At 48.4% G+C, this 24,022-nt stretch overlaps 1 protein-coding gene across 2 annotated transcripts in view; it reads right to left on the bottom strand.

Annotated features, from left to right (window-relative positions):
* SYK (spleen associated tyrosine kinase) overlaps positions 1 to 17,185 on the bottom strand; it is a 96,244-nt gene extending 79,059 nt beyond the window's left edge. Inside the window, exon 1 of one of the 2 annotated variants that reach the window (XM_051847378.2) lies at positions 17,141 to 17,185. The gene's annotated coding sequence lies outside the window, so the exon portion shown is untranslated. Of the gene's footprint in view, positions 1 to 16,594; positions 16,732 to 17,140 lie in introns of those variants that run through there. The other variant, XM_008257975.4, reaches the window with a different exon arrangement.
* Positions 17,186 to 24,022: the final 6,837 nt, after the last annotated feature.

Here is a 24,022-nt window from a genome sequence, read left to right as displayed (position 1 = left end):
GCTGGGCAGGAGCCCATTTCTGTGAACTTCCCATAAAGACTTCTAACAGCGTCTTCAGTCTAGCAGTTAGGAAGTTGGTGGGAATGACCCCATCCCTGTCCGAGTACCTGGACTGAAATCCGGCTCTACCCCTGACTCCAGTTTCCTGCTAGGCGAGACTCTGGGAGGCAGTGGTGATGGCTCAAGTAACTGCGTCCCTGCCACTCACATGCAAGACGTGGACTGTGTTCCCTGCTCTGCTCCTGGCCCAGACCGGGCCATTGTGGGGGACAGGGGAGGCATTTAGGGAGTGAATCCAATGATGGGAACTCTGTCTATTTGTCTATCAAAATAAGTATGCTTTTTAAAAAGTTAAGATAGAATCATTTTGCTCATCAAAGGTCCCTTTTGTTCAACCCCCAGGGAACCAGTCACTGTTTATCCCAGGCCTCCTGCACCCAACCATGAACACTTTTGCAGAGGGCCTGGTCCTTTCAAGCCAGTCTGTAGGCTGCTTTGCATAGAGAACCTCAGAGCTTGACAAACACCCAAGGGGTGAGTATTTTTTAGCCTCCTTTAGTAGACGAGGGAGCAAGAGCCAAAGTCATTTCACACAAATGATGGCATCTGGACCCAGTGTCTAGTGTACTTCTGCTGGACCAAGTGCCTGGCAAGCTTCTTTCCACCCACCACACTGCCCACGGGGGATGGAGGCGGGTGCTGGGGCCACTTCCTGCAACTGGATGTTGAATGATCAAAGCAACGGTCCTGGAGGTTTTGCTCTATGGATGGCGTGGTGTGGGTGGAGGGAGTCAGGCTGGGGACATGCCAGTGCAGACGGTCCCCAGATGGTCCACAGCGAGAGCAGACCTCAGGCCACCACCTGCTGCAGCCTGTGGGGCCGGGCGCAAAGCCACAGACACCACACTCCCAACCTTGAGCGTGGCTGTTCATGATCTTCGCATGAGAAGCAAAGAGCGCACAAACACAGGTGGGTGACCCACGGTCTGACACCAACTACGTGCAATGGACTGAGAATGTTTCACATCAGCGGGCCTGGTTCAAGTCCCAGCTCCTGTGCTTCCAATCCAGCTTCCTGCTAATGTGCGCTCTGGGGTGCGGCAGACGATGGCGCAAGTACTTGGGGCCGCCGCCACTCGGGTGGGAGAACCACGGAGCTCAGGGCTCCTGGCCCAGCACCAGCTGTTGCAGGCACTTGAGGAGTGATCTAGCGTATGGAAGATCTCTGTGTCTCTCTGCCTTTCAATTTCAAATAACATGACCAGAAGGATCCTGAGCAAATAACTTGACATACGGAAACCATTCAAATTGTCTCATGCGGGAAATGCGACAGGTGGGTTGTCATAGCTGACTGATGCACACTTTCTCTGTCTCAGGATTAGTTTATGGGCACTCATGCCCTACAAGGTTCACCCCGGTGTGCAGACAACGCACCGCCAATCTCACTCAGACACCTTCCTCCGGAACTTCCACAGATGGATTGGGAACAGAGGAGTGTTTGCAACAGAAAGATACAGGAATTGCTCTGTCTCTCATTTTCTCAATTTGTCTGTCTCTTACACACACACATACTCAACCCACCTGGGTAGGGAGCTTGCTAGCCTGCCTAGAACCTTTGCTATCGGAGACCCACACAGCTACCTTAAACCCAGTGAACCAGTACATTCCATTTTGGTAGGAACCTGGAGAAGCTGCGTGCTAGCAAAGCCAGCTGACTCGTTCTCCGACGAGGCTCCTGTGCAGGCTGCACGCCAGGCCACCGCAGCATCTTTGCAGGCGGGGCTGGGCCCTAGGAGCTGAGGGGACTTCGCAGGGATGGCAGCATGCTGGCCAGTGTCAGGAGCACGCTGTATGACCGTGCGAGCCGCGAGACCTCTCGGAGCCTTGCCCTTTAAAAGGCACAGTGGTCCCAGCCGTCAGGATCTCAAATCCGTTTCCACATTTCTGATTTACTTCTCAGTCTCACCCTGGTCACTCTGTTCTCCTCTCCTGTAAGCCCTCTTATTTCTTTATGTTTGTTCTAAATTGCAAAACTCACACTCATGATCACTGTGAATACGGGAAGCAGAGCGAAATGTAACTTTATCCTTTTTCTTCAAACCAGTTTGACTTACTATCTCCACCAGATAACTGCTGCTCTTGGCTTAGTGTCACGTGTCCAGCTCATTCTACATACTTACACACATACACACACATTGTAGATATGCATCGGTATGCAGCAAACAACAACCCAATGTAGCCTGTGTCTATGTGCATGCATGGGTTTTCAAAACATACATAATGAGATGTCATATCTTGCTTTTTCACTAATAAACTTGGACATATTCATACTTGGGACTACAAAAATTGCACATTAAAAAAAAAAGACTGCATAGAATCCTAGTACATAGAAACACTGCTTAACCAGTTCCCCTACTCACACCAACTTTTTTTTCCTTTTTTGGTATCACAAAATAAAATGTTGCAAAGAATTACTGTTTTCATACATATTTCTCCACTTTTGTCAATTTACATATATGTAATAAGTTCCTAAAAGTGAAACTGTTAGGGCCGGTGCTGTGGCGTAGCGGGTAAAGTCCCGGCCTGCAAGGCTGGCATAACATATGGCTCCAGTCCAAGTCCCGGCTGCTCCACTTCCAGTCCAGCTCTTTGCTGTGGCCTGGGAAAGCAGTAGAAGATGGCCCAAGTCCTTGGGCCTCTGCACCCATGTGGGAGACTGGGAAGAAGCTCCTGACTCCTGGCTTCAGATCAGTTCAGCTCTAGCTGTTGCAATAATTTGGGGAGTGAACCAGCGGATAGAGGGCCTCTCTCTCTCTGTCTTGCTCTACCTCTCTCTGTAACTCTGTCTTTCAAATAAATAAAATAAATACTTAAAAAAATAAGCTTTTTAAGAAAAGTAAAACTGCTGAGACAAAGCACCATTTCAAGTTTCAGATGTTACTAAATGGCCCTGCCAATGCTTACTTGTGTTTTTTTTTTTCTTAATGATTTTAAAGTACTTGCTACATATTAAGGCAATTGGTGCTTTGCCATAAGTATTGAAAATTAATATATTTTTTGACAGGCAGAGTGGACAGTGAGAGAGAGACACAGAGAGAAAGGTCTTCCTTTGCCATTGGTTCACTCCCCAATGGCCGCCGCGGCCGGCGCACCACGCTGATCCGAAGCCAGGAGCCAGGTGCTTCACCTGGTCTCCCATGGGGTGCAGGGCCCAAGCACTTGGGCCATCCCCCACTGCACTCCCGAGCCACAGCAGAGAGCTGGCCTGGAAGAGGAGCAACCAGGACAGAATCCGGTGCCCTGACCTGGACTAGAACCCGGTGTGCCGGTGCCGCAGGCGGAGGATTAGCCTACTGAGCCGTGGCGCCGCCCGGCAAATTAATATATCCTAAAGGGTTTTTCCGGGCCGTCACCGTGACTCACTTGGTTAATCCTCCGCCTGCGGCACTGGCATCCCATATGGGTACTGGGTTCTAGTCCCAGTGCTCCTCTTCCAGTCCAGCTCTCTGCTGTGGCCCGGGAGTGCAGTGGAGGATGGCCCAAGTACTTGGGCCCTGCACCCGCATGCAAGACCAGGAGGAAGCACCTGGCTCCTGGCTTCGGATCGGCGTACCTCCAGACATAGCGGCCATTTGGGGAGTGAACCAACGGAAGGAAGACCATTCTCTCTCTCTCTCTCTCACTGTCTAACTCTATCTGTCAAATAAAAAAAAAATTTTAAAGAAAAGGTTTTTCCTCACTAAAGTAATACATTTTTCATTTGAACTGGGATTTGCTTAAAATTTGAGGACATGATACTCAGTATACATTTTTTAAAAGATTTATTTATTTATTTGAAAGAGTTACAGAGAGAGAAGGAGGCGCAGAGAGAGAGAGAGAGAGAGAGAGAGGTCTTCCATCCACTGGTTCACTCCCCAGATGGCCAAGTTGCCAGAGCTGTGCTGATCTGAAGCCAGGAGCTTCTTCCGGGTCTCCCATGGGAGCGCAGGGCCCCAAGGACTTGGGCCATCTTCCACTGCTTTTCCAGGCCATAGCAGAGAGCTGGATGGGAAGTGGAGCAGCTGAGTCTCGAACTAGTGCCCATATGGGATGCCAGCACCACAGGCGGCAGCTTTACTCGCTACACCCCAGCACCGGCCCCATAGTATATATATATATATTTTCTTGTGGACTCCTCTGTTCTACATATTCAGTTAGAAAGACCCTCTTACTCCACAATTACTTAGAAACTGACCTAAGTATTCTTTTTGTATATTTATGATTTAAAGGTTTTCTTATTTACTCAACCTATAACTTACTCTGGTGTGGAGAGCAGTGTTTATTGTCTTCCCACTGAGCAGCCATAATTTTAATTTGAATTAGGGAGACCATGAAGGCTTAACTGCCCCCACCCCAGAGGTGAAAGCCCTCTGCATGGAGCCAACACCCACGTGTCTGTGGCTTCACTCTCTGAGTAGCTTTGCCACTGCTTTTGTGGGATATGTTTCCTTTCTTGCCTTTAGATTTCATTTTCCCTGGATTCTCCCATAAGTTTTTTTTTTTAATTAATTTTATTTATTTGAAAGAGTTACAGACAGGCAGAGGCAGAGCCAGAGAAATAGGCAGAGAGAGGTCTTCCATCCGCTGGTTCACTCCCCAGATGGCCGCAATGGCTGGAGCTGCGCTGAGCTAAAGCCAGAAGCCAGGAGCTTCTTCCGGGTCTCTAAAGTTGTTGCCGAAGTCGAGTGGAAGCACAGTGTGCAGTGTCTTCAGTCCTTTGCTTGGGGCCTTCACACGCGAGTGCCTGTAGCCACAGGTGCCCCCACGGCTCAGATTTCTCCCCTGCTTGCGGCCCAAGAGCTCCCTCCTGCCCCTGACACAGCAGCACAGAAAGGCCATCGTGAGGGGCAGCCGGTCCTCACTACACCCGGAGTCGCAGATGGACTCAGGTCCTCACCTGCTCCCCAATTCAAATGCAGAAGTCCTAACTGCCGGCGCCTCACAGTGTGATGGCGCGTGGAGACAGGGTCTTGACAGACATGACGGTGTGAGAGGACAGTCCTTGCAGTGAGCCCTAACTCAGCAGGACCGAGGCGCTGACACAGAAGGGCAACGTGGACCCCAGGGCTGCACCCAGGCAGGGTGCCACGTGCAGAGGGAGGCAGCCAGCTACAAGCCAAAGACAGAGGCCAGGCGCAGCTCTGGGAGGAAACCCTCCCTGCCCACAGCATGACAGGCAACTTGTCAGCCTCTGGAAGGCTGGGAAATATGTTTCTCAGTGGGAGGTCCTTTGTTCTACTGGCCCCAGGCGCACCCATCCACCATGGCTCTCCTCAGTACAGACACTGTTGCAGAGTGCTTCCAGAAGAGAGCACGGAAGAACCATCTTGCACATGCCTATGTCTTTGCAGACGCTGGTGGCCCCTTGGGGGAAATCACCGCTCACAAATATTCATCTAGAAGACGTCCTCTTCCCCACTTAGCATCTCCTTGATGCAACAACTAAAATCAGCACAAGTCCTTCCGCATCTGATTGGAAATGACTCTGAGATCTTTTTCAGCCCTTCTTGTCCAACGCTGCAGAACATTGAGCACTCTCAGGACAGTGGCCCGGGCAGCAAGCAGCAGTGCTGCCCCGGAGGGGACAGTGCAGACGTGAGGGTCTCATGTGGCAGTGATGGTGATGCGCACGGCTCATGCGTACCCGCGTTCCTTCAAACTCTCTCCCCACGCAACTCCAGTTAACTTTGCTGTAAGCCCATTTTCCATTGCTGCCACAAAATACTAGGGGCTGGGTAACACATAAAGAAAGGGGCTTATGTAGCTCACAGTTTGCGGGTTTCAAAGTCCAAGATCAGGTTGGGTTCACCCACTGGTGCAGCCTCTGGTGAACAGAAACATGGCAAGAGCCTGCGTCAGAGGGAGAATCTCTCTCTCTCTCTCTCTCTCTCTCTTTCTCTGTAACTATGCCTTTCAAATAAATAAATCTTTCAAGAAAAAAACAAAGGAAAGGAAAGTTGGAAAGTGAGTTTCATCTGTGTGCAGGGAGACAAAAACAAATGCATCAGAAGCCCTCACATTAACCGCTTGTGGGTTCAGGGTTGCTTCTCCCCAGTTCCTACTGAATTTGTAGAATTCTCAACACGACGCTCTAGGGACCATAACAAGCTGCCTACAACTACTGGTCCAAGAGTGAAATCAGCACATTTGACACTCAGCCTTTCAAGGCCAGCTGAGTGCTGCCGATGCGACTTCAAATTCTCCCCTTGCTCAGGCAGAACACGGACACCCCCCCCCCTTCTTCCTTCTTAGAGCAGGAGGGAAGAATTCTGGTTCTGGAAGAGAAATACTGGAGTTCTAAGGGCTGGCATCCCAGGGACGCCCCTCGCCTTCCAGGCCTCACTCCTCTCGGCAGGTGTCACCAGGTGGTCCCTGAGAGCCCTCTGCCCCCCTGACATCCCAGGTTTCTTCAACCCTGTCCCTACGACAGCCATGACTTGTCACTCTTGCTGTCCTAATAAGCAGTGGGGTCTTCACAATGGAGCCCCCTTCTTGAACGTACTTCCTGCGTGAGCCACGAGGCCACCAACTGATCTCCAAGGGTGTCAGAGAGGATTACAGAAGCTGGGAGTGATTGGGGGAAGCAAACACCAAGCCTGTGTTGCATCCACCCTTGCTATAGTAGCAGGGTACCACCTTCCTGCTAATGAAACGCTCCCCCACCCCCGCCCCCCAGGTCAGGCAGCTTTCACCATCAGCTGATTGGCTTTGCTGAAAAAAAGGAAGTGGTAGACTTCCGCATCCAGCCTGGGCGGCAGCTAGAAATGCAGAGAACGCAAAGCGACAGCGTGAAGAGTGAGCAAATGGGCAAACAGATGGAGATGATGCCCAGGAGACAGGGGCCTGGTGCAAGGAGAGAACGGCCACACCAGAAGCAGCAACCAAAACACACAAGAGCCAAACGGGCCGTTTTCTAAAAACCCAAAGCATGAACTACGTTCTTTAGAAATTAGCTACCTGCTTGTTAAAATACAAGTATCCCCGGCCGGTGCCGCGGCTCACTAGGCTAATCCTCCGCCTGCGGCGCTGGCACACCAAATTCTAGTCCCGGTCGGGGCGCCGGATTCTGTCCCGGTTGCCCCTCTTCCAGGCCAGCTCTCTGCTGTGGCCAGGGAGTGCAGTGGAGGATGGCCCAGGTGCTTGGGCCCTGCACCCCATGGGAGACCAGGAAAAGCACCTGGCTCCTGGCTCCTGCCATCGGATCAGCGCGGTGCGCCGGCCGCAGCGTGCCGGCCGCGGCGGCCATTGGAGGGTGAACCAACGGCAAAAGGAAGACCTTTCTCTCTGTCTCTCTTTCTCACTGTCCACTCTGCCTGTAAAAAAAAAAAATACAAGTATCCCAGGGCAAACAGTGGGTTGCAGTGGGTTAAACTGCCACCTGTGATGCCGGCATCTCTCATCAGAGCACTGGTTCCAGTCCCGGCTGCTCCACTTCTGAATCAGCTCCCTCCTAAAGGGCCTGGGAAAGCAATGGAAGACGGCCCAAGTGCCTGGGTCCCTGCCACCCACGTGGGAGACCCAGATGGAGTTCTGGGCTCCTGGATTTGGCCTGCCCCCATCCTGGCCATTGAAGCCATTTGGGGAGTGAACCAATGGAAGACGGCCCAAGTGCCTGGGTCCCTGCCAACCACGTGGGAGACCCAGATGGAGTTCTGGGCTCCTGGATTTGGCCTGCCCCCATCCTGGCCATTGAAGCCATTTGGGGAGTGAACCAGAGGATAGAAGATTTTTTTCTTCTGTGTCACCCCCCCCAACACACCCATCACTCTTTCAAATAAAATAAAATAAATCTTTTTTTTTTTTTAATTAAAAACTTAACAGAGGGACTGGGATGAGCAGGGTTGAAGGGCTCTTTTCCTACTTTGCAGAGAGAGGTTGCTGCACCTGCTGGTTCATTTCCCAAGTGCCCACAACAGACCTGGGCTGGGGCAGGTTTGCAGCCTGGAACCTGGAACTCAAATCAGGTCTGCTTCGTGGGTGGCAGGAACCAAGACACTTGAACCATCACCCCTGCCTCCAACTGCACCAAAATAAACTTATGCTTCAACTCCATTTTCTACAAAGTGTGGGAAGCACCCTCACATTGTGGATAACAAAAGAAAGCCGCAGAATGACAAGGAGGTAGATGACATATGCTCCCCTACCCTCATTTGCCCTGAAGACACACACACCTCTCTCCTCACGCATGCCCAGGATGGGAGCTGGAAAGGAAGGAGACCCACCTGCTCCCCGACAGAGGGATGGGGGCAGGGAGCCTTTATGCTGTTTGTTGTATCTGAACTCTTTACCCAAAGATGTCTCCTCCTGCGTCAACGATGCAACTGAAAACTTTTTTTTCCAAAGAACGTGTAAGAGAAGTCTCCCATCTAGGAGGCCAGAGGAACTGACTTTAGAAACTGTTCTCAAGAATTGCTCAGAGAAGTTGCTTGTCGGAAGCCTCCCTGGGAACAAAGGCAGTTATCAGCCGCCATCCAGACCACAGGGGCAGGTTCCCAGGGCTGCCCACCTGGGAGAGCCTGTGACAGTTGCGCCAGCTCTAACCACACGTCAGGTACCGGGACACTGCTGGTCACACCTCACAAGGAAACGCCCCACTGTGACCCTTTCATTCACGTGAACTTCAGCGGCAGCAAAAAAGATACAGGATGGGGATTTGAACCCATGGGAGCTCAGACCCCGGCTCTCTACCACTGTCTATATCATGGGTGCTAATGATGACACGAGCACTGATCAAAATCACTCACATATCCCTAGTGTTTAAGATGAAAACAAACACAAGAGCCTGCCTCCACCCAAGCAAAGCCTGGGGCCCTGCAGAGGAAGTCATCTTGTGTCACCCAAAGTGGCCACAGGATCCTTGCCTGCAAGACGCTGTCAGAGCAGGTGCACTCCACGCACACAGGATGCCCTGTTGGGCAGTCTGCACATATCACCTGCTAAGAAGCCCTGAAGAAGCCCATGGTCTCCATTCCTGCCTGCAGAAGTTATTCCGTCTAAGCATTCCTCACACGAGCAAGGAAAGCTTCCTGGGGATACGGCTGAACCTAACACGACACGCACCACAGCAATCAAGACCTCAGAGGCAAGGCCAGCCAGCTGAGCCCCGTGAGCTCCCGGGGAAAAAAGATACATCACCCAGAAAGCGAAAGGTTAACGTCTGATCAAACACTAAGGTGACAGTAACTTGGTTTCAAAATTCCTGGGGCTGGCGCTGTGGCATAATGGGTAAAGCCACCGCCTGCAGTGCCAGCATCCCATATGGGCACCGGTTCAAGTCCTGGCTGCTCCACTTCCCAGCTAGCTCTCTGCTATGGCCTGGGAAAGCAGTGGAAGATGGCCCAAGTCCTTGGGTCCCTGCACCCAAGTGGGAGACCTGGAAGAAGCTCCTGGCTCCTGGCTTCAGACTGGCACAGCTCTGGATGTTACGGCCAGTTGGGGAGTGAACCAGTGATGGAAGACCTCTCTCTCTCTTTCTGCCTCTCCTTCTCTCTGTGTAACTCTGACTTTCAAATAAATAAATAAATCTTTTTAAAAAATCTGACCAATGAAACTCCCAATTAGCTAAGTTAAATAATTTTAGATAAATAAAATACTGTCTGAGAAAGAACTTGTAAGATCAGTCCTATTCACATTATTTATGAAAAAACTTAAATACCTTGGGATAAATTTAACCAAGGATGTGAAAGATCTCTACAATGAAAATTACAAAACATTAAGGAAAGAAATAGAAGATGACACAAAAAAATGGAAATATCTTAACACATTCATGGATTAGAAGAATTAACATCATTTTTATTTATTATTTATTTAAGAGGTAGAATTACAGACAGAAAGAGGAAAATAGAGAAAGAGGTCCTTCACCTGCTGGTTCACTCCCCAAATGGCTGCAATGGTCCGAGTGGGGCCATTCAGAAGCCAGGAGCCAGGAGCTTCTTCTGGATCTCCCATGTGGGTGCAGGGGCCCCAGCACTTGGGTCATCTTCCACTGCTTTCTCAGGCCATTAGCAGGGAGCTGGATTAGAAGAGGAGCATCTGGGACATGAACCAGTGCCTATCTGGGATGCCAGCAATGTAGGCAAACACTTAGCCTACTATACCACAGCACCAGCTCCCAACAGTTAATATTGCTAAACTGTCCATATTACCCAAGGAAATTTACAGTCAAGGAGAGCCCAATAAAAATAATAAGGACATTCTTCTCAGATCTAGAAAAAATGATCCTAAAATTCATATGGAAAAATGAGACCCAAAACAGCCAAAGCAGCCTTAAACAATAAAAACAAAGCCAGAGGCACCACAATACCAGATTTCAAGACATACTATAGGGCTTTTGTAATTAAAACAGGCTGGTACTCACAAAAACAAACATGTAGACAATGGAACAGCATAGAAATAATTAATTATTAATTACATATTTACATATTTATATTTTACATCAAATATTATATAAATTTATGTAATATATTTTATATATAAACATATATTCATGTTTTATATTTATAATTTATAATTATTAATTAAATTAATAATTAATCTGTACTGTACAACAGACTAATCTTTGAGAAACTAGCTAAAGTCACGCTCTGGAGAAAGGACAGTCTCTTCAACAAATAGTGTTTGCAGTTTGAATCTCTATAGGCAGAAGTTGGAAACAAGACCCTTCCCTCACACCCCATACAAAAATCAACTCACAATGGATCTGGGATCTAAACCTAAGGTATGAAACCATCAAATTACTAGAGGAAAATAGAGGGGAAACACTGCAGGACACTGGCCTAGGCAAAGACTTCTTGGATAAGACCCTAGAAGTACTAGAAATAAAAAGCAAAAATAAACAAGTGGGATTATATCAAGCTAAAAAGCTTCTGCAAGGCAAAGGAAACAATTAACAGAGACAACAGAATGGGAGAAAATAGTTGCAAACCATGCATCTGATAAAGGATTAATATCCAGAATATACAAGGAGCTTAAGAAACTCAACAACAACAGAACAGGCAATCCATTTGAGAAACGGGCAAAGGAAATAAGCATCTTTGCAAAAGAGGAAATCCAAATGGCCAACAGACATGAAAAAATGCTCAGGATCCCTAGCCACCAGGGAAATGCAAATAAATGCCACTAGCATGCAAAAAGCAAAAGATACCAAATGCTAGTGAGGATGTGGAGAAGAAGGGACCCTAATCCACTGCTGGTGGGAATGGAAAGTGGCACAGCCATTATGGAAGACAGTATGGAGCTTCCTCAGAAACCTAAAAATAGATCTACCGTAAGACCCAGCCATTCCACTCCTGGGAATTTACTCGAAATGAAATCAGCATACGAAAGAGTTATCTGTACTCTCACATTTCTAGTAGCTCAATTTACAAGAGCTAAGATATGTAATCAACCCAAATGTCCATTAACTGATGACTGGATAAAGAAGATATGAAATACATACATACATACACACACACACACACACACACACACACGATAGAATACTACTCAGCCACAAAAAAGAATGAAATCCTGTTTTTTTGCAACAAAGTGGATGCAACTGGAGACCATTATGCATAGTGAAATAAGCCAGACCCCAAAAGACAGATATCATTGGTTTTCTCTGATTTGTGGTAGCTAATATACAGAGTATAAAAATGTAACATATATGAGTGAAATGGTCATATTTTCATTTGATTATTGTTTATACTCCTTGTTCATACTCCTGCTAAATGGGGGTCTTTCTACTTTGTACTTGTTGAACTCTTTACATAGTGGAGTATTAAGTCTGTGACTAAAAAGTAAATTAAAATCATGCTATCACAAAAATTAAAAAAGAAAGGAAGGAGGGAGGAGGGAAGGAGGAAGAGAAGTGATGTATATCCTTAGGATTGTATCTACAAACTATGGGAAATAAGTTCTCTGTATATAAATGAAATTTTTCTAAAAAAATAAAATGTAGATACGAAGTGCTAAATTGGAGTAAAAATAACCCTTCCTTAAGCATGATTCAAAAAATAGCCTCCGCTTCCTGCTACTGGGTACCCTGGGAAGCACCAGGCAATGGTCAAGTCCTTGGGTCCCTGCCACCACGTGGGAGACTCAGATGGAGTTCTCAGCTCCTGGCTTCAACCTGGCCCAGTTCCAGCCGTCATGGACATTCAGGAAGTGAAACGGCAGATGGGTGTTTTCGTTATCTCCTTTTCTCTTTCTCTTTCCCCCTCGCCCTCGCCCTCCCTCTCCCTCTCCCCTCTCTCTGTCTCTCAAATAAAGAAGTAACTAAAAAATATGCTGCGAAGGAAGAAATCATAGACTTCTATGATACAGAAAAATAAAAACATCAATAGAAGTAAAAGTTAAGGAAATGTTTTCAACAATTGGGACAATGGATTTGCAGGAGGTGAAACAGAGGTGAATATTGATAATATGTACACTTCAAAAGGCAGAAAGAGCATACGATTTAGCAATGGGCAATGATTTAGCCATTTGGGGGGTGAACCAACAGAAGGAAGACGTTTCTCTCTCTCTCTCTCCCTCTCTCTCTCACTGTCTAACCCTGCCTGTCAAATAAAATAAAATTAAATAAATAAATAAATAAATAAGTGAAGAGAAAGAAAAATTAGGTCAAGTCACAAAACATTTCCATGGCAACTCGACAGGCTCTGATAGATGCAATGAAGCGTCACTCTGACCAGGACAGAACGCGGATTTATCAAGGGCAATGGACAGACAGGGCAGGGAAAGCGGAGAGCCCCTGCTGGACTTGGACAGTGCTTCTCATAGGCAGGCAGAGTGTATAGAAGTCAATGGGTATTTCAGGCGTGGGTGTCTCTCAACCTCCCCAGTAATGGTGCAGGTCCAGGGCCCTGCTTCCTGACACCAGCCCCGTCCCCCCATGGAGACCTGCTGCCTGCCCGCTGAGTCCACACTCGGGCCAGGCTGGAAGCCACTGTCTCCCTGATCCTGCACCCCAACCGGGTGTTCCAGTATGGCAGCGTCAGGAGCCAGGGCCTTTGTCCATTGCTCAGAGCAGACGATGGAAAGATCTCAGCCCTGCTAACCAGAACCATCCACCCTGAGAGCTCACAGCACCCTCTGGGAACCCAGTCTCACCAAGGCTCTCAGTGCCCAGCTCTGCCTCCCTGCACCCACCTGCCCGTGGCCTCCAGAAACAAACATGTGGTTTCCCAGAAAGAAAAGAACTGAGAGAAAGAGTCATTTTCAATCGCTAAATGTACTGTAACATAAACTAAACCTTCTTTCTTTGGCAATCTTTGCCTTGGTTATAGTTCATTGTACTTAAGATCCCAATGCAACCACCTTTCAAGAGACATGGGACAAAACTTCCATAATTGAATTTTAAGGGAAAATATCAAATTGATACAAACTAACATTTTGTCAAATTTGTAAGAAGTAGAAAATTTCCCTGATAAAATAATATAGACAGTAAAAATACAGACAGTAAAAATCCAGTTGGTCTAGAGTTTGGTTTTTTTTTTTTTTTTCAAATTTATTTATTTAGTTAGTTATTTTGGGGGGGGGGAGGGCACTCCCATCCAATGGTTCATGCCCAAATGCACCCAGTAGTGGCTGGGAACTGATCAAGGCAGAAGCTGGAAGCCAAGAATTCAATGCAGGTCTCCCACATGAGTGGCTGGATCCAATTATTTGAGTTATCACTACCACCTCCTAGGGTCTGCATTAGCAGGAAGCAGAAGGCACTCTGAACCCAAGTCTACTGTGGGGCGGGGGCTGAAGTCTTGACCACCAGGCCGCATACCCACTCCTGTTTCTATTTTAACCTTTCCACAAGCTCTCAGTACAAAACGCTTCTTCCGCGTATTCAAATTCAACCTGTTCAAACCCAAGGTAGAAGGCGAAAGTGGTCGGACACACGGAAAGGAGGCAATTGGATGCCAATCTCCGGTTAGGACTCTGCTTTTGGTCCTGAATTGTTTTCAAAAGAAAAACAAATGCTTGGAGTGTAGATATTAAAAAAAAATTCTCCCCAAAAGACCCAAATTCCTCTTCTGTTCCTTTATCCACTTACAGCTAAACCAATCCAGAAGGGGAGGGAAACGTGAGGGCCTGCAAGACAGGGTAGCTGTAGGTAGCTGGAAAACACCCATGCAGTGAAAGCTGAGACAGTAAGAAGCAGCTGGGATTATATAAAGGGTCCTGCCAGTCCCCGGGCATAGATAGCAGGAGGAGCTAGAGCCAGCTGCACAGTTGCCAGGAAACCGTGATCTTCCAAGGCCACGCTCAGCTGGGAAGGCTGGTGACAGCCCTTCCTTTGAGAACCCACCAGACTCTCTACAATCAGACTGTCGGGAACTCCGTTGCTGTCAATGCTATCACCGAAGGAGGAAGCATCCCACTCCTGCTTGCAGGATCTCTTATCTTGACCGATCTAGAAAATTCTGTGAACCCCTGCTATTTCAGACTCTTTGAAACGATGGGCACTGCGGGTCTGATGACCAGAAAGTGTGAGATATGGCTCAAAATAAATGCACTCGGCTCTCAAAAGCAAATGGCAGTGCAAGGACCCTGCCCTGAGGCCCTTCACAAAGCTCATGGAAACATACGCATTGATTTCAGAAGATGTGTTCATTCCATTTTTCTCTGAACTTTTTGAAGTCCCCTCGTACACTCAGTCCCTCATCCCCAGCTCTGAAAAACAATTAAAAAAAAAAAAACTAAACATAAAACACGTTTTAGGAAACTCATTTTATGCGAACACCTGCCCTAAACCGACACACAGCTATCTATAGTCTTTATCCTACTTGACGAGAACATTGTCACTGTTAAATGCAAACGCGCAGTGACAGCAATGGGCAGAGCGAGGAGAAGGGGGTCACAGCCCTTGACGGGCACTGACCAGCAGTGTCAGTCGGGGTGGGTACCTGCCTCGGACCTTTCTAAGCTCTGGAATTCAGATCCTAAACCTCAATTCTACACTCTGCTGCAAAATCCTTATTTCCAGAACTCATCACAGCACGAGCGTTCTGGAGACGACCATGGACACACACCGTCCTGCACCAAGTCCTGCTAAGAACCTTAGGCTCAAAACACAGGGCAATTCCACCCGCCTTGCAAGGTGCCTCATTTCTGAAATGCAAGCGGAGCCATTAAATAGCCTTCCTGCCACTTTCACGTCTCAGAAAAGTTAAAGACCCAAAGCATCCACCCTTAAAACAACACCAACAGTCTAGTTATTAAGATCAGTTATTAAGGATTGTAAAATCCTAGGCATCCTAGCACTTCAAAGACAGGGAGTAATGTCTGCTTTGCCGCAAAATTGCTCTAAAGACATTAAAAGTGTGATTTAGATAGAGCGAAATGGCTTGATCATTTCAACTGAGGGGTCTTCTCACTGCAAACACCTAATACTTCACAACCCTAAACATATCCATGTACAGTGCAGACTTTAATGCGAGACCAGGACAGCCCAGTGTGTTTACTTGCATTTCATTCAAATGCTGCCTGCTTGGAGGCAATGAATTGCTCTCACTAAAAGGAGGAAATCACATGGAAATGCCATGGTTAATTTTTTTGTAACCTAGATTCAGATATGGTGCACTTCCAGTTCTTTTTACTACATGCTGAAATGCTTGACGATTTACAGACGACGACAAGAAAAAAAAAAGAAAAACTCTTCCAGCCAACAGTCTTTGCATTCAACCGCATTTCGGGTGAATCAAGCAAAAAACAAACAAAAACAAAAAGAGCTCTTGAGAATATGCAACTCAGCCTCCAATGCAAAATGACTCAAATTCTGACTTCTTCAGTGATTGTTTTCCGAGTCCTTGAATGCTCAAAACAGTGCATTTCTTTAGTTTCTAGGGAGTTGAAGGTTTTGGAGCTATACTGCAAAAACCAAAAATATCAAGGCAAATGCACATTGTCCTAGGCACAGCGTGCCTGGTCTCCAAGTCACTCATTGTCTACGGAGGAGTTCCTCCACGATGGGAACGCATCCACAGGGCCAGCCATGCTACCGTTTAACAGCGCTGCACAAAGTTTAGCGTTTTCATGCAACTCTCTTTCTGCAATGTTAAGAGGTGCACGCCCCAAGCTATAGGAGGCACAAGGCCACGGCCGCAGAGTGACCGATGCACACGGCGGCGTTCCCCAGGGCATTCGTGTCGAGGGCCAAAGGAAAAACTCCTGCGGCCACGCCTGAGTTGGTCGCGCCGCGCCTGGTGCCAGCCTCGCGGGGCGCAGAACCCGGGCCGCTTTCGCACCTTTTGTCCCAGGGAGGCGCGAGCGAGTCCGGGTCCCCGTGTCACCTTGGCAGCCTCCTCGCGCCCGCCTTGGCGCAGGCCGGAGAGCCTCCCGCCCCGCGCAGGGGCCGGCTCCCGAGCGTCCGGAGGTCCGGCAGAGGGGCTGGCAGGATCTCCTAGTCTTATCTCGTGCTTATCACCTTTACCTCCGAATTCAGACGGCCACGGTGCCGGGCAACGGCGAGCCCGGGCCACAGGAGAAATGGCCAAGGCTGAGCCCGGCCGCACGGGCTCCTCCGCAAAGCGCCTCCCGGAGCGCGCGGGCCGCGGGACGGAGCGCGCGCGGCCACACCTACCTGTGCCAGGTGCGGCGAGGGCGGGACGCACAGGGTACCTGTCCCAGCTGGGGCTGGGGCGGGGCGTCCGCGCGGGCAGCGGGGCGCAGCGCCGGCCGCCGGGGCTCCTCGCTCTCCAGCCGCGGGGGTCGCTCAGCCGCCCGGCGCGCGGCGCTTCCTCATTTTGGGGCAACTTCCTTAACGCGCCCGGGCAGGCGGCCGCACTTCCTCCGGGGCAGCCACCCCTGCCACAGGCGCGCCCCGCTGACCGCACCCGTGCGCCCCGCGCGAGGGTGGCCGTGAGGGCGGCAGGGGCAGAGGGGCCAGGGTGGGACGCGCCAAGCTTCTCCCAGCAGGAAGGCTCTGGCCAAGGCCTCCATATGTAAAGAAGGTGGGGCTGCCAATGACAGGCGCAGGGCAGGCCGCAGCTCCTACCGCCTCCCCGCCAGTGGGCGCACTGCTGTTGCTGCCACAGGCGCCAAGGGGCCCTTTGAGTTTGCCCTGGGATTGCTTAGCAAGAGATCTTGCTCACTCATGGGGTGTTTCCAGTTACCAGCCAGGACGTACCTGCCGACTCCCTGATCAGGAGGCTGCTGGAATTCTGAAAAAAAGCGACCCCTTGTGACTTCATGGAACACGAGTGCGTGGGCAGGGTCTGTGGACCCCGAGGTATTCATCATTACAAGGTACCTCCCAGTCTCCCCCCAGTGGGACTCTTATGTCTACTGCTAAACAAAGATTTTCTCCAGGCCTTAAAATGGCTTCAAACTACCCACCCTGTAGCCATCTCCCATCTCCACCCTGTTCTTTCTGTCCTTCCTTGAAAGTTGTCAGAAGCAAAACAGATTCACTTTTGTCCAACTCCACCCCCAAAATCACGATGCTAGGAGGGGACTCCACGCACAGGTGCCTGACAACAGGAACTACACTTAAGCCTCGGCCAGAACCGCAACCTTGCGCCCAGTCCGCCGAGCCTCGCTTCTGCCCCTAGGTCTGTCCCACCACTGCCTGGCCCTATACGGATCCTTGTAGTCAAGAGTTACTATGGTGAGGCTAAGCCTCTGCCTGCCACGCCGGCATCGCATGTGGGCGCCGGTTCGAGTCCCGGCTGCTCCACTTCCAATCCAGCTCTCTGCTATGGCCTGGGAAAGCAGTGGAAGATGGTCCAAGTCCTTGGGCCCCTGCATCCACGTGGGAGACAGGGAAGAAGCTCCTGGATCCTGGCTTCGGATCGGCCCAGCTCCGATGGTTGTGACCATCTGGGGAGTGAACCAGCGGATGGAAGACCTCTGGTCTCTCCCCCTCTCTCTCTGTAACTGCCTCTCAAGTAAAAAAAATAGATAATCTTTATTCAAAGAAAAGAGTTAATCTTTCAAAATATCTCCTGTAACCAGTTTGCCTTTTATAACCTGTTTTTGATTCAACCTGTGTGAATATGCCCACGAGTTCCCCTTGAATGCTATGCTCCTCCTGGTTAAATTAAATTTTGGAGACTGTGTGTGTTTGTGTGTGTATGTGTGTGTGTCTGTGTATGTTGATTGGGTGTTTTTTTTTTAAGATTTTATTATTTATTTTCCTTTTTTCTTTTTATTTTGACAGGCAGAGTTGGACAGTGAGAGAGAGAGAGACAGAGAGAAAGGTCTTCCTTTTTCCATTGGTTCACCCCCCAAGTGGCCGCCATGGCTGGCGCGCTGCAGCTGGCACACTGCGCCGATCCGAAGCCAGGAGCCATGTCCTCCTCCTGGTCTCCCATGCGGGTGCAGGGCCCAAGCACTTGGGCCATCCCCCACTGCACTCCCGGGCCACAGCAGAGAGCTGGAATGGAAGAGGAGCAACCAGGACAGAATTTGGCGCCCCGACCGGGACTAGAACCCGGGGTGCCGGCGCCGCAGGCAGAGGATTAGCCTAGTGAGCCGCAGCGCCAGCTTATTTATTTTAAAGAGTTACATAGAGGCAGAGAGAGATATCTTTCCATCCGCCGGTTCATTCCCCAGATGACCACAGCGGCTGGAGCTTCACTGATTTGAGCCAGGAGCTTCTTCCAGGTCTCCCACATGGGTGCAGGGACCCAAGGACCTGGGCCATCTTCTACTGCTTTCCTAGGCCATAGCAGAGAGCCTGATGGGAAGTGGAGCAGCCGGGACTGGTAGCAGTGCCCATGTGGGATGCCAGCAGGGCAGGCAGAGGCTTTACCTGCTACGCCACAGCACCAGCCCATGATTAGGTTAGGATAGGACAGTTCTTTTCCAAGGGTTCCCACAAGACAGTATTCAGATAACACTGGCATGCTCCGTGAGGACGCTGATGGGCAAAGCTCGTTCTAAAATGCTGTCGCGTGAGGCAAAATAAAAGGATCAGAATGAAGCAGAGTGTGTTAGAGGAGAGCTTGGGCCACAGCACACATAACGGAATGCTTACCCTCAGTGGGAGTCCCTCCGCCTTCACCATGTCACATTCACCCATTTCTACCATTGCGTTGCTTTCTAACCTACATGGAGGATTCTTAATATCGTTCCGTTTGTTAATCATCGGACTTCATTTTGGTTCAGTTAGCCAGAAAAAAAGAGTGCTTATTTCCGAGACGAAGGCTACAGAATGCATGTCCGAGGGGCAGAGATGGCTGGGGACGGACGCTGGGGGCCCTATCTCGAATCTGCGTGTGAAGAGCTGACCCGCCTTTGACTAAAAGCGCCCATTCCTCAGGATTTCACCTGACACAGGTGTCGGGGGGGGGGGGGGGGCGGCTCTTGCCTCCCCCTCCATAACTGCTGTTCTTTTTTTTTTTTTTTTCCCACCATTGATTCCTCATCAATGTGAACTCCTCTTCATGGAGTGATTTTTTTTATGTCAAAGTCATCACATGAACACCTAGAAACGTCGTTCCAGAGCTCAGCCCCTTCTCCCCTGCCTTTCCTCACCCCCTCTGCTTTCTCCTCTGCTTTTTCTTTGTAAGCTTTCACTGGCTTAACCCCAGCAGTGATGAGGAGCACACTGAGTCCTAAAAAAAGCCTGGCCCCCACGTGTCCTGTGAATTCTTTATATTTTAGTTCTTTTGCATTTTTATGTATTTATTTTCATTTTAGTTGAAAGGGAAGGAGAAAGAAAGAGAGCGATCTTTCATCTGCTGCTTCGCTCCCTAAATGCCCATAGCAACCAGTGCTGGACCAGACCAAAGCCAGGAGCCTGCAGCTCCATCCGGGTCTCCCATGTGATTGACAGGGATTCAAGTACCTGAGCCATCATCTGCTGCCTCTTGGAGTGCACATTGGCAGGAAGCTGGAATCGGAAGTGGACCAGCCGGGACTCAAACCAGACATTTTTCTAGGTGTTTATGTGGTGACTTTGACATTAAAAAACAGCACTCCGCTCAGGGTGGTTCATGTTGAGGATGGCCCAACAGTGAGAAAACCATGGCCGTTATGGAGGGGGAGCTCGGAGATGGTTCTAGAGTCCCAGGAGCTCTGGTTTGGGAAGCAGGTATCCCAAGCACCACTGTGCCAAATACCTGACCCTAGTTTCTTTTGAAATAATATCTAGAGGTTTTTTGGCCTAAGGGTTAAGACGCCTGCGTCCCAATTCCGAGTGCCCCGGTTTGACTCCCGGCTCCAGCTCCTGACTCCAGTTTTCTCCTGGGTAGTGGTAGGAGATGGCTCAAGTAACCAGGTCCTCGCTACCCACTTGGGAGACCTGGGTTGAGTGCACAAGTCCTTGCTTCGGCCCTACCCAGGCTGATGCTTGTGGATACTTGGGGAGTGAACCAGTGGATGAGAGCTCTTTCTTGCTGTCTCTCTGTTTCTCTCTCTCTGTCTCCCTGCTTCTTCAATAAATAAAACCATTTTTTTAAAATAGCAAAATATGTATATTTGTGCTGTGTTTCCATTGTGTTAATTCAGATAAAAAAAAGTCTGTTGTCTGAGTGTCTCCAGAGGTTCTTTCCCGGGGTGCTTGGTTATATCAGGTGATTTATTATTCATGCGTGGGATGAGTTGAGGCCTAGGAAGAAGGTATTTGTTTGAAACGGAGCTTGCCTTTGCTTCTATCAGGAGTCCCTGGCACAGTAAGATCAGTTCTTGGCCAAGTGTTTCTGGACCCACCCAGCTGATGTGAATTTGTACTGTGAACAGGAACTCAATTTTTGTCAGCTGTCAGTTTCTCAGATTCCCTCCCCCTCCGCCCCAAAGCTTTGTTTCACTTTTCTTTTATCCTGGAATGTGTGTTTCTCCCATCCCATGCCTTTCTCGTCCTTAGCACCATTTTATTTTGCTAGATCACAGTTCTCTCTCCCCATCGCAGGTTCCCTGGGAAATGAGGGTCAGTATTTCTGAGACCATCCATGTCCTTAGCAGTACTAGCCTCCAGTTTAACTGATGGTTTGGATTGTGTCGTAATCTACCTTGTAAATTACTTTTCTTTGCAATTTTTTATGGCTTTCAGTGTTGCTGTTGCTAGATCCAAACTGGCCTGATTCTTTTTTTAAAAGTTTATTCTGTATGTATTTTTGTTATGGGAAACAGCAGCAGAGAAATTATTATTGTTCTTACCTCGGTCCTTTGTCTCACGTGGAAGAAGAATTTCCAAGCAGAGAGATTTAAAAAGATTTATTAGAGTCAGAAACCACCAGCCAGAGCAGCATGGATGGGGGCTTCCAAGAGAGGAAAAAACTCAAAAGGCCCCCTAGCACTGGGGTTTTTTAAGTACAATTACAAGGGAAAACACTTGGCAATCAGATTGGCATTCAGTTACCAGGTGGAGACAAAACCCTTGCAAAGGCCTGTTTAAAATTCTCCATCCTGTCTGGCCTGCTCCTGATAAAACAAAAGACCATCCAGAAGGGTGGCATAGGTGTTCACAACAAGCCATGAGCTCAGGAGGATCTCTCTTGCTGTTCTCATGGTAAAGGTGGAGATTCTGGAGGGAGGAGGGCGGCCTTTTGTTCTTGCTGAAGATAACATTTTTTGGGGGGAAGCAAATATTTTACACCCCAGATTCTATTGGGGCCACCCTGACTACCTATTAACCCATCTGACTCCTCACATTTGCATTTTATTTTAAAGGCAGAGAGACCAAGAGACAGACCCAGAGAGGTCTTCCATCAGCTGGGTCACTCCTCAGATGGCTGCAACAGCCAGAGGTGGGTCAGGCGGAAGCCAGGAGCCAGGAGCTACCCTGAGTGGCTGGCAGGGACCAAGGACTTGAGCCACCACCACCATTTTACAGGCCCAGACATACATAATTTTGTATCTGAAAAGTTTTCTTACATTGTTTTCTGAGTGATTCCTTTCCCTTCACGTTTCTCTGTTCCGATGTTGGGACTTCATTGTATACTCCTACGTGCTTGCACTGTTACCTGTGTTGTATACAATCCTACAGATGGGATTGCTATGCCAAAGGCTCTTCACGTCCCGATTGTTTATATGACCCCCCACCTGAATGCGGGTTTGACAGGATTTTTCACCTTTAGGATGGTGTCACAGTGGGCCCCATTCAGTAGAAACTGTACATTTGAATTTTGAATTTGGAGCATCCCCAGGCTAGCACTGTGCAGGTTCATGACACAGAGCAGGGCCAGCACACACAGCTCCCTGTGTCACCAGGAGAGGCCCCCCCTGGGCTCCTGTGCCAAGAGTATCTGGTCAAAATAGAATTCTTTAACATCCTGAAATGATAGCCATTCATTTAGTCAGGGCGATTTCAACACTTTTAGACCAGATCTAATCATAATGATATTTAACAATGCTTTTCATTAATCTGAACTTAACAGAGACAGTAGAGTACACAATAGATTATTTTGACAGAACATGAATTCTATGTATCTTGTTGTCAAATAAACCAGAAATAAAAAACCTTGAACATAGGAGTTAGCACACGAAATCATAACAAAACCCAGAACTATTTAACAGAGTCAAAAAGAGATTACAGGACCTAACTCTAGAAATGGCAGAGTAACCAATTAAGCAGACACTGTTAAAAAAGAGATGTTACAGTTTTTGCAAAAACAGATTTTAAGATTTATGATTGAGACCATTTCCAGATATTTACTAACATTAGTACACATTTTTTAAAAACCCCATTGTTATAACAGAAGATCAGACTTCAACTTTAGGTCAGTGTAATTTTGGCATTGACACTCAACTTATAGAAAACCCTGTAAATAATATTTTAAAATCGTAAACTTTTTAAAACTTTTTGTGACTTGCTCATACCTTCCGAAACCTACACCTGTAGTTACTTTACATAGTCTTGAATTGTCATGTATGGACAACCTATGAGAATACATGCTAACAAACTCAAACAGTCCCTCTTATCAAATTTAAGATGTTAAAAATACACATAATACATTTCCCCAAGTTTTACTTAGCACTGATGTCTGGATGGCTTAAGACACTGAGTTATTAATGAATACTACACCATTATCGGAATTAAAAGTCAAAATTACATTTCCATGCGTTTAAGTAACATAAGGATAACACCTGAGCAGCAACAGGGACACTAGTGCATGTTTACAACTTTGAAAAGATCTTCATCTTTTTTTTTTTTTTTTTTTTTTTTTTTGACAGGCAGAGTGGATAGTGAGAGAGAGAGACAGAGAGAAAGGTCTTCCTTTTGCCTTTGGTTCACCCTCCAATGGCCTCCACGGCTGACGCGCTGCGGCCGGCGCACCAAGCTGATCTGAAGCCAGGAGCCAGGTACTTATCCTGGTCTCCCATGGGGTGCAGGGCCCAAGGACCTGTGCCATCCTCCACTGCCCTCCTGGGCCACAGCAGAGAGCTGGCCTGGAAGAGGGGCAACCGGGACAGAATCCGGCGCCCCAACCGGGACTAGAACCCGGTGTGCCGGCGCCGCAAGGCGGAGGATTAGCCTAGTGAGCCGCGGCGCCGGCCAAGATCTTCATCTTTAAAAGAAACAAGTTTAAAGCATATCAAAGACACATAAAACTGAGCAAGCGAACCAAGCAAACTGAAGGGCATTGGCATTAACCCGATTTGATGAACCAGTCTGTATTGGCTTACTCTAGTTAACAACATAAAGGCTTGTATACACAGAATTTACTCTCATTTTTATAAGACCACTCTAGCTGGAAAGCAAAAACATGAATACAACATAGGTCTGTCATCATTTACAACATTCTAACACACTTCACATGATCTGAATTGGCTCAAATAGCTGTTACTTTAAATTTAGAGTCTCATTCTTTGAGAGTTTCAGGGATCCGACTGGAAGCCCCAGAGTTGGAAGACTCAGTTTAGAACTGTCAGAGAGTCAAACCGTTTAGCCAAAAATTAATACGTTTAACCTGAGCATCTTAACCAAGGCCGCGGGCTAGATCTGATCAGAGTTAAGGTAATCACTCAAACATTAAAAACAGGCAAATAGAGCCGGCGCCGTGGCTCAATAGGCTAATCCTCCACCTTGCGGCGCCGGCACACCGGGTTCTAGTCCCGGTCGGGG

Source organism: Oryctolagus cuniculus, chromosome 1 (genome assembly GCF_964237555.1).
Source record: "Oryctolagus cuniculus chromosome 1, mOryCun1.1, whole genome shotgun sequence".
In the NCBI taxonomy this organism is placed as follows: Eukaryota; Metazoa; Chordata; class Mammalia; order Lagomorpha; family Leporidae; genus Oryctolagus; species Oryctolagus cuniculus.
The sequence above is the reverse complement of the archived record's forward strand: the minus strand, read 5'-3'. Positions and strand labels throughout refer to the sequence as shown.